General features: G+C 51.2%; 1 protein-coding gene across 1 annotated transcript in view; it reads right to left on the minus strand.

Annotated features, from left to right (window-relative positions):
- Positions 1 to 12,022, minus strand: part of SCFD2 (sec1 family domain containing 2) — a 131,215-nt gene that overhangs the window by 20,875 nt on the left and 98,318 nt on the right.

Genomic DNA, 12,022 nt, shown 5'->3' on the forward strand with positions numbered 1-12,022 from the left:
TCACCTCCAGCAGCAACCTCCACCGTCAACAGCGTGAGTGTGTAAAGCGAGGCGCAATGAATTCTACGTGACTTTACCGAAAGAACCAAATAATATGAACGCCTGCAGATCGAAAATGTTCTCGGTCGAAATTATTGGCGCACGTACAGACACAATCCTACACAATCCCACTCACGCTCTACCACGGCCTGTATCCCACGCAAATGCGTGGGCAGTGCTGGTCTTTGCATAATTAATAAAATACAATTATTTTAGTCCATCGGCCTAAGGGTCAACTAGACTGTAACCCAGTACATGCCGAGTGTGATCAGAATGAGCCGGCAAGGGCAGGTGCGATGGTTTTCGCCGTGATCCAGCGCTTCGGAAGTGCAGGCGATGATCCCCGCACGGGTCGATTCATCGGGTCAGTTAAGCGGCCAGCCCGCTGTGACGCGTGGTGGCCTGTACAAGGCAGTGCAGCAAGTAGGTTGCAAACCCACGTGACGTATTTTTGAATGCTGCTCTAGTGTAAGTGGGAGCTTTTTTCTGGGCACTGGTTTCCTGCCACGTAAAAAAATAAAAAACTCGGCCCCATCATCAAATTCAGGGCAGCTAAAACAAGCACCACTCGGTGGTAAATAAACAGCCGTCGTACTCTTGAGAGCACGGCTCCTGTCACAAAAATGCGGAATTCCCACCGATGACTCGGAGCTACCGAGTGAGACGCTGGTGGCAACCGCGGCTCTGTCGCTGTGCACGGAGACACTCGCACCTGACGTTCACGCAAAACGACTCGAGCGTGTCTCACTCACGGTCCGGTAACAAGGGGCACCACGGTGGCGAGATGTTATCTCCCTCGCCTGGGATGCAGAAGGTCGATCCCGACCCTGACGCCTGCTGTATATTTGGAGTTTGCGTGTCTCCCTCTCCCCGTGGTCGCGTGGATTTTTCTCCGGGTCCTCCGTTTTTTTCCCCCTTCCACGGTTAGAATCAACATCACTCGTTTGGAATATTTTGCCTGTTGTACGTTTCCACGCGATGAAGAAGCCACTTCTCGCTGGGGCTATCATTGGTGATGGCTAGGTCGCTTCCGACAAAAGAGCTATGTAGCTCAGTGGGCCTTACCTGGAAGAATAAAAAAAGTTGCTTTAATAGTTTAAAACATCGTGGTGGGGCTGGCGCACAGACGCACTTTCAAAAGCAGACTGCGGCACTTGGGAGGACGGAGCGTCGCGTGAAACTGTCACGGCTCATTGTAATGCAACGCAGTTGGCTTCCTCCTCCGAAGGTAGCATCGCCGGTTTATAGGTCGCACATGTTGCAGCGTTATTAATGCCAGACCGCAAAAAAGAAAAAAAAAATCACAAACAGAGATTCGTGCGGAGGAGGGCAGGTGATTGGGAACAAAAAAGGCTGGGACCATATTTCTATATTAATAAAAAACACACAAAAAACCTCGAAAACCGCGAGACATGTCTGTCAGAACTCACGGGAAACATCTTATCAGCCCGCGACCTGCGGACCAGGTGTTGGGAGGCAACCGAGGTCGCCGTTAACCAGCCGCAGACAGAACATCAATCGCGCGCCGCCGTGTGCCCCTCTCCTTCAGCGGGCGAGAGCCCATTGAGACTCGAACCGTTTGGGGTCCATTGCACGGAGAGCCGGGGAAGAGAAAAAAAACCCACTGTTACGTAAGCGACCAGAGCGGTGGCCATTAACCCTCACCCGAACTCTGACCCCCCCCCCCCCCATTCATTCAATGAATCATCGCGATTCATTGAATGAATGGGGGGGGGGGGGGGGGTTCGTGTTGTTGTTTTACATCGTGATGGGCGTAGCGGCCACTTATTGGCTGGAGGGGGTCACGTGACCCCCCCGTTGTTTATCGCTCAAAACGAATAAAAAAAATCGATCCTCACCCTGAACAAGCAACATTCTTATTTTCTACCTACGTGACTTTACCGAGAGCAGCAGAGAGTATGGATTCCTGCCGTCCTGAAGAAAGCTTCACATCTAGATTAAAGCAACATTCCTCGTGGAATCGACTCAACGTCAACGCCTCGAACAGGGGCCATCGATATCAAGATAGCAGCATGTTGCAATCTTAGCGGCGCTATGCGTAGACTGCCCCCCACGATAGCAATGTGGATTTTCTACCGTGACCCTCGGGGGCCACCGCAGGACACGGAGACCATCAGTTGGGGCTCCTCTGAGCGGAGGCACTTTGATTTCACCTGATGTATCAATAGCAACGGCTGCGGTCCTTTATGTGGTCGACCGCTGGTGGGGTAGTGTTTCACACGCGCACATGCGCGGGTTATGACACTCCTACGTCAGCGCTTCCCCTCGCGGACAGTGGTTCCGTGGGGTCTTTAACGTAAACCACGCAACACGTGCAGCAGGAGGGCAATGCCCCTTCTTTGTAGCCATTGCCCGCAACGTTGCCAATTACATTTTTTTTTGTTCCTTTTAAGGCCACAGTGCTTATGACGAATATGTTGAGTTTAGACGTTTTGTTGCGACGTGCGCCTGTGCACTACTGCCAGGAGAGTGCTGCAAAGTAATTCAGGTAACAGACGATGTGCTGCGGTAAATTCTCCCGAGGGGCGTGCGGGCGGATCTGAGCGATGCACATCCAGGCTGTGATTCTCCCTCCCCCCCCCAGCACCCAGAGATTTGGAGGATTGTCACGATTCTTGTTCGCGGTTCGTTCTTCGAATCGATTCCTTTTCAAATCCTTTATATTAAGTTCGCTTGCTTGCTTGCTTACGACCGTGCAAACCTTTCGGTCGTTTTTTAACCCACTTCCTGTGATCCAATCGAGCTGACATTTTGCACACAGACTCGTTGTGCGAGACAATAAATGTTCGTGAAATTTTTTTCCCAAAATTTTACACTGCTTAGGGAAAACAAATTAAATATTTAATTACCAATTGTTTAACACTGCAGACAATCATCTGACCCATAGGTGGCAGCCATCTCAAGCCAGAGGACGAGAGGACTCTAGCCGCCACGCATATAAAGGATTTAGAGTGAAAAACTTTCTTTTTACGGGTTATACTTATTAAATCCTTTATATTAAGTTCACTTGCTTGCTTGCTTGCGCGCTTACGACCGTGCAAATCTTTCGGTCGTTTTTTAACCCACTTCCCGTGATCCAATCGAGCTGACATTTTGCACACAGACTCGTTGTGCGTGACAATTTATTTTCGTGAAAAAAAAAATTTCCAAAATTTTCCACTTTTTAGGAAAAAAAATCTCATTTAATTTAAAATACCAATGTGATAAAAATGAAACTCTTACTCAAGAAAAACAGAAATGAATAATAAAATAAAACCGATGCCACGCATATAAAGGATTTATAGTGAAAAACTTTGTTTTTACGGGTTAATTTTTTGTATCACTCGTAAGGTTTTGCTCGCATCATTGACCCTAAATGTAACAGCACCAGGACATCACTCGCAAATGATTTGCATACACCGTAAACGACGTTGTCTTACACGTGCGATTCGACGAAAATGTATTGCATGGTCCAAGAAGTCACTTGAATTGACGATTCGATGTTTGATCTACGAATCGACGGGTGGTTACATGCCCAGTAATGAGCTGTTACACTCCGTGTAACGTTTCAGCAGCAAGCTGTCTCATCGCTTGGCTATTGAGCTACATGAGCGCACAGACCATCATCGCTGGGGCGCTGATAAAACGAGTACCACTTTGTGCAAAGGCAACAGTGGGTAGGTTGTACGAGCGTAGGACGGGTCCACGCCACGGGAATGAGGAATTTCCACCAATGGCTTGGGCCTCGGGGTTTCCAGAAAGTGTATGTATTCATGTTCGCAGTCCTCTTCCTGACAACAGCTTTAAACGCAACGGCCGCATCTGGCCAACTGCTCGCCTCACTGAATGGATTGTCCACACAACAAGAAAGCTCGTCACACTTTGGTTCGACTAAAACTATTTTTTATTTTACCACTGAGCTACACAGCTCTTTTGCAGAAGTGAGACCTGGGACTCAGAAATGACAGCTCAACGAAGTGGCTTATCACGTGGAAAATACGGAGCAACCAAATCCTCTGAACGCGTGACGTTGATTCTAAATGTGGAGGGAAAATCCGGCGGAGCCGGAGAAAAATCCACACGACCACGGGGAGAACACGCAAACTCCAAATATACAGGCGTCAGGGTCGCGATCGAACCAACGGTTTCCTGTATATCAGGCGAGGTGGTTAACATCTCGCCGCCAAGATGTTAACGTTAACTTTGAGAAGGTGTTTAAACACAATCCGCAAACTTCCGACGACTCTTGCCCCCCCCCAGTGAGCTCGTGATCCGACTTCACCGCCCAAATTCAGCCACCAAGACTCATGAAGACTACTCTCTCTCTGTAAACCTTTATGCCTCTATAAACTTTAATATTTCCTGAAGGTCACTTGCCCAAAGTGTCGACATATATCTGTCGGCGTCAGTGCAAGTGTTCAATCGTAACGCGCTGTTGTGAATGTGCAGCGATGGCGTGGTGGTCGATCAAGCGCACTACAAACCCAGGCCACCGGAGTTTCCATTTCCAGCCACGGCTAACATCAGTGGCGAGTGATATGCGGCTTGGTGCTGAGCACCCCCGCACCCCCCCCCCCTTCGCGAACCTACACTGACCGGCGTGGTGGTGATGTATGGCCCAACACAAACACCTTGACCGGCATGGTGTTGAGAGGCCTTCGACCAGCGGTGGATTGTCAAAGAACTCTGCCGCCTCTTTCAATCGTTGCCACTTCCCCAGCCAGCCCCGTCACTGGCGGTGTTCCCCCCCAAGGGGCACTTCCTGGTCCCCGACCTTCTCTCTCTCTCGACATCTCACCGCTTGCATATCTCCTTTCTTCGCTCAACCTTCCCCCATCGTTTCTCCGCAGATGACATCCACATTTTTCTTCCCCTTTCCTTCCTTTCCCCCCCAACGTCGCCCCCCGCATCTCACCCCGCCCTGGTTTCTATCCAATCTTGGATGTCACTATCTGTCCATTAACCCTGCCTCCCGTCCCCCTCCGCCTTGTCCCACCATTTATTTCCCTCCTTCTTTCAATCTCCCCTATTTCCTCAGCCCCGCAACCTTGCTGTTATCTTCGACTCTTCCCTTTCCCTCATCAATCGCATCTCCGCCACCACCCGCGCCTTGCCGGTTTCATTCGTTCAACGTTCGCAAAATCCGACCGCTTATGTCCACCGCTGCTGCAAAACCCACCGTCAATTCGCTTAGCCGTAGCCGTCTGGACTACAGTAGCTCTCTTACGCCCGGTCTGCCCATTTACGCCCCCCCCCCCCCCTTCAACAAATCCAAAATAACTCGGCCCGGCTCACATTCAACCATTCGCTACAATTCCCACAACCCTACTCGTGCAACTGCACTGGGCTCACTGTGTCCGACCGCTGCCCGTTCAAATCCCTCACCCCGGTCGACAAAAATCCCTTCGTGGACGCGCCCCACCGTATCTTGCCGCCACGCCTGCATCGTTCTGCGTGTCGCCTTGTCGCCCTCTACGTTCTCAATGTTTGATGTCTCTCTCTCTCTACCTCTCTGTTCCTCCACCTCGTGCTCAACTCACGCTCTCGCCCTTCACGCCCCCCACCCCCTTCACTGGAACAAACTTCCCCCTCCACATTAAGCGGTCACCTTCGCTCGCTAAGTTTCCGCTCCTCACTCAAAACTCTCACTTGTGTTCTCTAGCTCACCCCACGACGGCTCCTTAATCTCCCCCTCAACAGCGCCACCGTTACTGTTCCCTCTTCATTACACGGCTTTCACTCGTTCACCATTCACTCAATCCGATCATCATCATTTACTGACATCAATATCGCTCTCGCCAAATTCACGCGGCACAGATTTTGCCCCCATCGCTTCCTCTCATCTATTTCATTCACCTCATCGCCACCATTACATTCATGTGTACCGTTGTTAATTCTTTGCAAACGGGCCTTGGTTTTAAGGCGAATTTCTAAATTCCTTCAAGATAACATAAATTACTTTGACCTGTGACCTGTTCACGTATGTCACGTGGCGGCAGGGTGGTGGTGGGCGCATCGGTAACGCCCACAGCAAGAAGCACCTGGCATCGAGTCCCAACTCGGGTGCCTCTTCTTCTGTGAAGAAGTTGATACATTTCCCTCCCGTATTCTGCGAGGGTTTCCTTTGTGTTCCCCGGTTGACTGGGCACTGCCGCCGCGCATGTCCCGCCGCGCGAGCATCAAGGCCGCGGTTTCCCCGCTATTCCTCAATTTGATCCGTTTCCACGGAGCTCCTGCACGCGCATCCCCGCAAGCCGTGCTTGGAAATTGCTGAATGTTCTCTCCTGAAAGCCCCGTTAGTTTAGTTTCAGAAACGGCTCGGGGCTTTAGAAAAATACAACAGCAGGAGGCGGCGCGGGGGGCGGGGTGGGTCGGTATTTTTCTGGCGTGCCCACGCGCTCACGGTCCGCTCGCGGGGTTAAAGCTCTCTCGCCGTCGTGCGCCAACACAACGGTGTGGCAACATTTCGTTGCCCGTTATTGCTTCGTGAGAACGAAAGGAAGGGGGCGAATGATGCCACCGATGCAGAACAAAAGTGGGCACGGTGTACACACGCTCACCGGAGGTGTGGGGGAAGGACGACTAAACTACACACGACAACAAGCGGCTCGAGAGAAATTCGTTTTCAATCTGGATGATTTAAAAGTGCACAGCTCCAGTGGCACCCTAATATCGGCAGGAAGAGCGTTCCAGACGGCCGCAGAAGCGCATCTGAAAGCGTGCCGATGCGGTGACCGTCTTTGTTCGATGGCCGCTGCTGCGTGGATGACCGGAGTTCGCGCGATGATGGTTTACGCTCCTTGACAGAAAATAATAGCACGCGCAAGCTGAAGAAATGGTAACGTGGGTGCCGTTAGCGAGCGCCTATTAAGGTCAATTTAATGGTTCGCGAGATGCACCTGACGGCCTTTGTCTCCCGAGTGCTGATGTTGGTCACACCAGATATTCATTTAAGGCCGAGTTAACCCATGGGAGGCTCATACCAACTTCTACCGGCGATGTGACGCACGCATGATGAGCAACTACCAGCTTGGGGATGCATTCATCCAGCAGTGGGTTGATCATGGCCGATGATGATGTTGTTGTATGTCACGGAGAGGAGTTGAACCGATGTGAGCTCCTGGCCAGCCAGCCGGGCATGTGGTAGTCTCCAGACCACCACCTCGTGTGCTGTGCCGTCCTCAATATATGCTCGCTAAACAGCACTTGTCCTTGTTGTTTATGAACAGGGTGCCTTTGTTGTTGTGTTGTTGTGTGTGCGTGCGAGACTACTGTGCCGTGTTATTAACTTTCCTATAACAAAAAAACAAGACGTTGGCTCTCGTGCAAGTTTCTAACAGAATTTCTTAACATTTGCCAAACTCAAAGAGGTCTCCAGAGAATCACGTTTGAAAGTGAGGCCAGGTTTACAATGCGAGCCTTCTCACATTTTCTATTTTGTAATATTACACGAAAAATAAAATGCGCGTATTCCTGGTGACGTGCGGCTGGCGTGGCTGGGATATGAATTCCTCCTGGTACGCGTTCGGAATCCAGCCAGTGAAGAGGTGTGCGAGTGTCTAAACGCGTCGGCGCAGGGGGAGAGAGCCTGAAGCTACGCAAGTTTCACCGCTTGGTAGGCGGCGGTTGTGGGAGTCCAAGTGCTCAAGTGAGAACCGAGGCAGTGCTGCTGGTTGTAAACTCGAATTGTAAACGTCGTGAGTTTACTCTCCAACACAGCGGGTGTGCTGAAGGGGTAACGACTTGGGGACGTTTGGTGTACGTGACGAACCTGACTAATTGGCTGTGTCGGGTGGTGGCGGGTTTAACGGCACATTGATATTGATGCGATCTAACCTGAATTTTTAAAAAAAATTATGGATTATATTGGTCACTTAAGCCTACTATGTGTCAAATTGCTCATCTCCTGTTTACAGCCCTGATTGTGGAAATTCTACATTCCTGTGATGGGGACGAGTCTATCCACAGGACGACCACTCGTCCTCACTTTGTGGACCCTGGGGGGATGACGATCATTATGATGGGCTGAGTCAACCCCCAGCTAAGACTTCAACTCGTGACCTTCAGAGCCCCAACCCATCCCTCTTCCGTGGTTAGTCCCCAGTGGTCGTCTCATGGATAGCCTGGCCCTGTTATAGCAATGTGGAATTTCCACCACGTAATCAGGGCCATTAATTGTTTGACCTACCTGGACTTTGACGCGACACAATGTTTGTTGATTATTACTTAAATAACAGTATAACACAGCCGTGACATGGAGCAGATGTCTCCAGGTGGCACGTGATTTGCATTACCTTCCGGCGTGTGCAATGCTACCTCCGTGGGTCATCGTCTGACACAAGGTGATGTTGCGATGCCCCAACTGTGGCAGTTCCAACAGAGAAACTTACTTCTGCCGTGAGAGGACGCTGATAGCACAATGGCAATATGATGGGGTGAGAGAGTTTACAAACCCACACGCAGCGATGGGTGACGTTCGTAAACGGAGCAGTCTCCGGATGAACGCGATGTTTCAGAACATCGGCACGGCCTGTTTGTGTTTAGTTCGTTGTCCTTCCCCGCTGCACCACCGACTAGCGCGGTTGGCTACGTACAGTGCGAAAGAAGTTCAACACACGTACAGCCGTACAAGGCGACTGCCTGACCGATCGACTGACACCGTCACACCGATTCACGCTCCATTCTCGGGTTTTAACGATGCGACGAAAATTTGTGTCACGAAGACCCTCCACCACCCGACGCAGGCACACACTTACAAAATCCTAGAAAGCTTCTCAGAATCGCAATCTTTAGTTAATCCTGGAGATATCCGATGATCTACGAAGATCTTTTCCACCAATGGCCCAGTAGACACTGGCCACAAAATCCCCGCGCGTTAAACCGACAACATCATCTCGAACGTTTGTTATGCCGGCGCCGGACTTGCGGGGAATTCAGCGTCCGATTTCCAGCGCCGCCACTGCCGCCGCCGCCACCGCCACCGCCGCCGCTCGCTGTGTGGCCACACGAGGCTGCGGCGCGCTAATCGCTTGGGGTTCCGGCTGCCGCTCCCGCGTGCCCTCGAGGTGCTGTTTGTCCGGACACTAATCTCCCCAATCCCCGTGGCGTCCACATTAGGAAACCAATTAGGAGCCGGCTGCGCTCAGACGAGGCGGCAGTGAGCGCTTGCGCCGGTGTTTTTGCCGGGGGTTGGGGGGTGCTGCTGGGGGAGGTACCGCACGTGTCGCGCGAGGTGTTAAGCTCGCGAGTAAATAAATAAAATGTTCGGCGTGCCCGCCTCGCTGGCGGGAAGGCTCAGGATGGCCGTGTCGGAAACGCGCGGGGTTCGAGTGCGGGCTTTCTGGGCGTACGCCCGTCGTTGTTATTCTTTCACGCCTGCTTTGATACGCGCTTGCGAACGCACCTCACGTGACGACGCCCGTGATGATACGCGGCGAGCGTTGCGAGCGTCTCGCTGCGATGGCGAGCGATTTGGCGGCGCTCGTTTCAATGGGGGGGCGGGGGGGGGTCCTGAGCTGGTGGTGGAAATTCCACGTTTCTGTGGTGGACAACCACCGTTGTTGTATTTCCCACAAAGTGGCATTAGCTCTGTCAGCTCCAAAAGGGATGGTGATGATGATGTCTTATAGTTGACCCATGATTCGGGTTCGAACTCGGGCCCTTTCGCCTGCAAGTCTGGCTGGCTCTCTCAGCACAGGTGCGGCAACATTGATTGGCGAGCGTTCCGCATGAACGTCCTCTCGATGGCAGCAACCTCGTGCCGCCGTCACGTGCACATTTTTCCCCGGTCGATTGGGTATTTTGAGCATCAGCCACCACTGCACCACGCGGCCAAAATAACTGAGGGTACGGGCTAATTAGTCGATGCGTGCGTGCGTGGTTCTGTGTGTTCACAGGAATTAAGTTAACGGGCCGTGGGACGTATAAATATATACATATCGGGTTTGTTCCATCTGAACTAATGTGAGCAGGACGTGATTTGTAAGAGAAAAAAAAAATGCCTGAAATTATCTACACTTCCCACCAGAGGGTAGGGCAGAACAGCATTAGACGAGTGATACGTGGTTTCGACGTGAATTATATTAATAATATTGTCCAAACACTGAGTCGGCGTCAAATAGCGGAGGTGTCTCATCAAGGGGTGAAACCAGGTGACCATGCCAAGTCAGTTCAATGCTTGAGACTGGCCAACGACATCAAATGTCACATCAGTTCATGTGGTTCCATTCTCAAACTAATGCACTTGCCTCTGTTGGCAGCCCTGAACCGGTGGTGGAAATTCCACATTCCCATGGCGGGGGCTATTGGTGCATTTTAGGGAGCCTGTGGAGGGATGACGGGGCGAGTTCACCCTCACCACCAACACGGAATCGAGCAGCGAAACCGTGAGCCGAACGCTTGGACCCACAGCATGATCTGGCTGCATGCCGCACGCAGAACGGGCCTTTGCACGCCTCAAAAACCATCACACTCTACAGACACGCACAGTCAATTCAGCGCCCGGTAATTAACCTGAACTCCAACCGTGACGCGTTTGTCAAGGGTCAGCGGAATTCATTTGTGCTCAGCGGGCATCAAGCCACACCGCCGCCGCCGCCGCCTCGAAAGAGACAAAGAGATTTGGGGGATGACGCAACGCCTCCTTAATCCAGTTTCCAGCGTCCAGAAGTACCTCATTGTGGCAAACGGAAGGACGCAACAAAACGGGAATTGTTTGGTGGAATAAGCCACCGCTGTGTGCTGGCAGCTCGCAAGTGGAAAAAGAAATCGTCCCAATGTGGGCATGATCTGTCTTTTGGGAGAGCCACGAATGCTGCCTGACCTGCCGCTTATAGAGTGTCGACCTCTGACCTTTAATTCCGCCCCAAGGAAGGATTATTTTCTCATTCCTCGCCAAGAGCCAGAGCCAGGTTTAGCGCGAGCATAAATCTCGGCTGCCGCGGACCCGGCATTGAGATATCACTCGGCTGTTTCGCTTTGCTTTCTTAAATTTGGGAAAAAAATCTGGTATTAGTTATAATAAGGGAGAGGCCGAGTGCGTTTTCGATCGTCGCTTTCTCGTTTATGGGTCGGCTTCGTTGAAAGCAGAATGACTTTGCTTTGGCGAACGACCGCCCCATTGGCGAATTTCCGCGAAATTAATTTGACACGACCTGCAGACTGCATAAATAAAACCGGTCTAACGCCGTCTTGCACGCCTTTAAAAGTTTATTTTTACGCAATTTTAAAGTGGAAGAAAAAAAAAGTCCCGGAGTGATCGATGATGGAATTGTGTGGTTTTGGAAAACGCTCCTTGTCTCACGATGACTGATGACACTTTAATGAGGTGGTCCACTTGCAGATTTCTTCAATGAACTCCATCAGCCAGGGGGCTGGCTGGTGTATATTTACATTGGTTCCATAATCACGCACAACCGATTAAGCGATACACAGCGAACGTTTGGGTGTGGGGGCAAAGCTGGTGCATGAATGCGATCGACACAAATGCAATTTGGCAACGATGCGAGTTTTCTTCTACCAGATGTGATTCATAATTGTGTACTGGCCGTGCGCTGGGATATGAAGAGGCAATGAATCCGTGAGGAAGTTTCTGCGAGGAGCGCACGCACGCCGAGCATCGCCAAACGGGGTGTGGAAGATTTTTTTATCCTTCCACCACCAGGTGACGTTTTTTTACATTTTACATAGCAGGGAGCGCACTTTCGCACACACACGCACACCGCTATGAGACCGGTGGTTAAAACCTGGATTCGAAACCAGGATCATTATGCCGTGCCGGCTTGGCATCGATGACAAGACTCTAAGCTGACCGGTGGCTACCGGGGGTGATTTAACGATCTTAGAATTGATCTTGATGCTGTAAAGCTACTTTACCAAGACGCTTGTAAAATCGTACATAGCGTGATAATTATTTGAAATTAAGAACTGGGGTCATTATAAGTGGTGGTGTCACCATTGGAACCTCCTTTGCCAGCAGCAAAAT

This window comes from Lethenteron reissneri, chromosome 16 (assembly GCF_015708825.2).
Source record: "Lethenteron reissneri isolate LAM-NWPU_2019-01 chromosome 16, ASM1570882v1, whole genome shotgun sequence".
NCBI classification, from domain to species: domain Eukaryota; kingdom Metazoa; phylum Chordata; class Hyperoartia; order Petromyzontiformes; family Petromyzontidae; genus Lethenteron; species Lethenteron reissneri.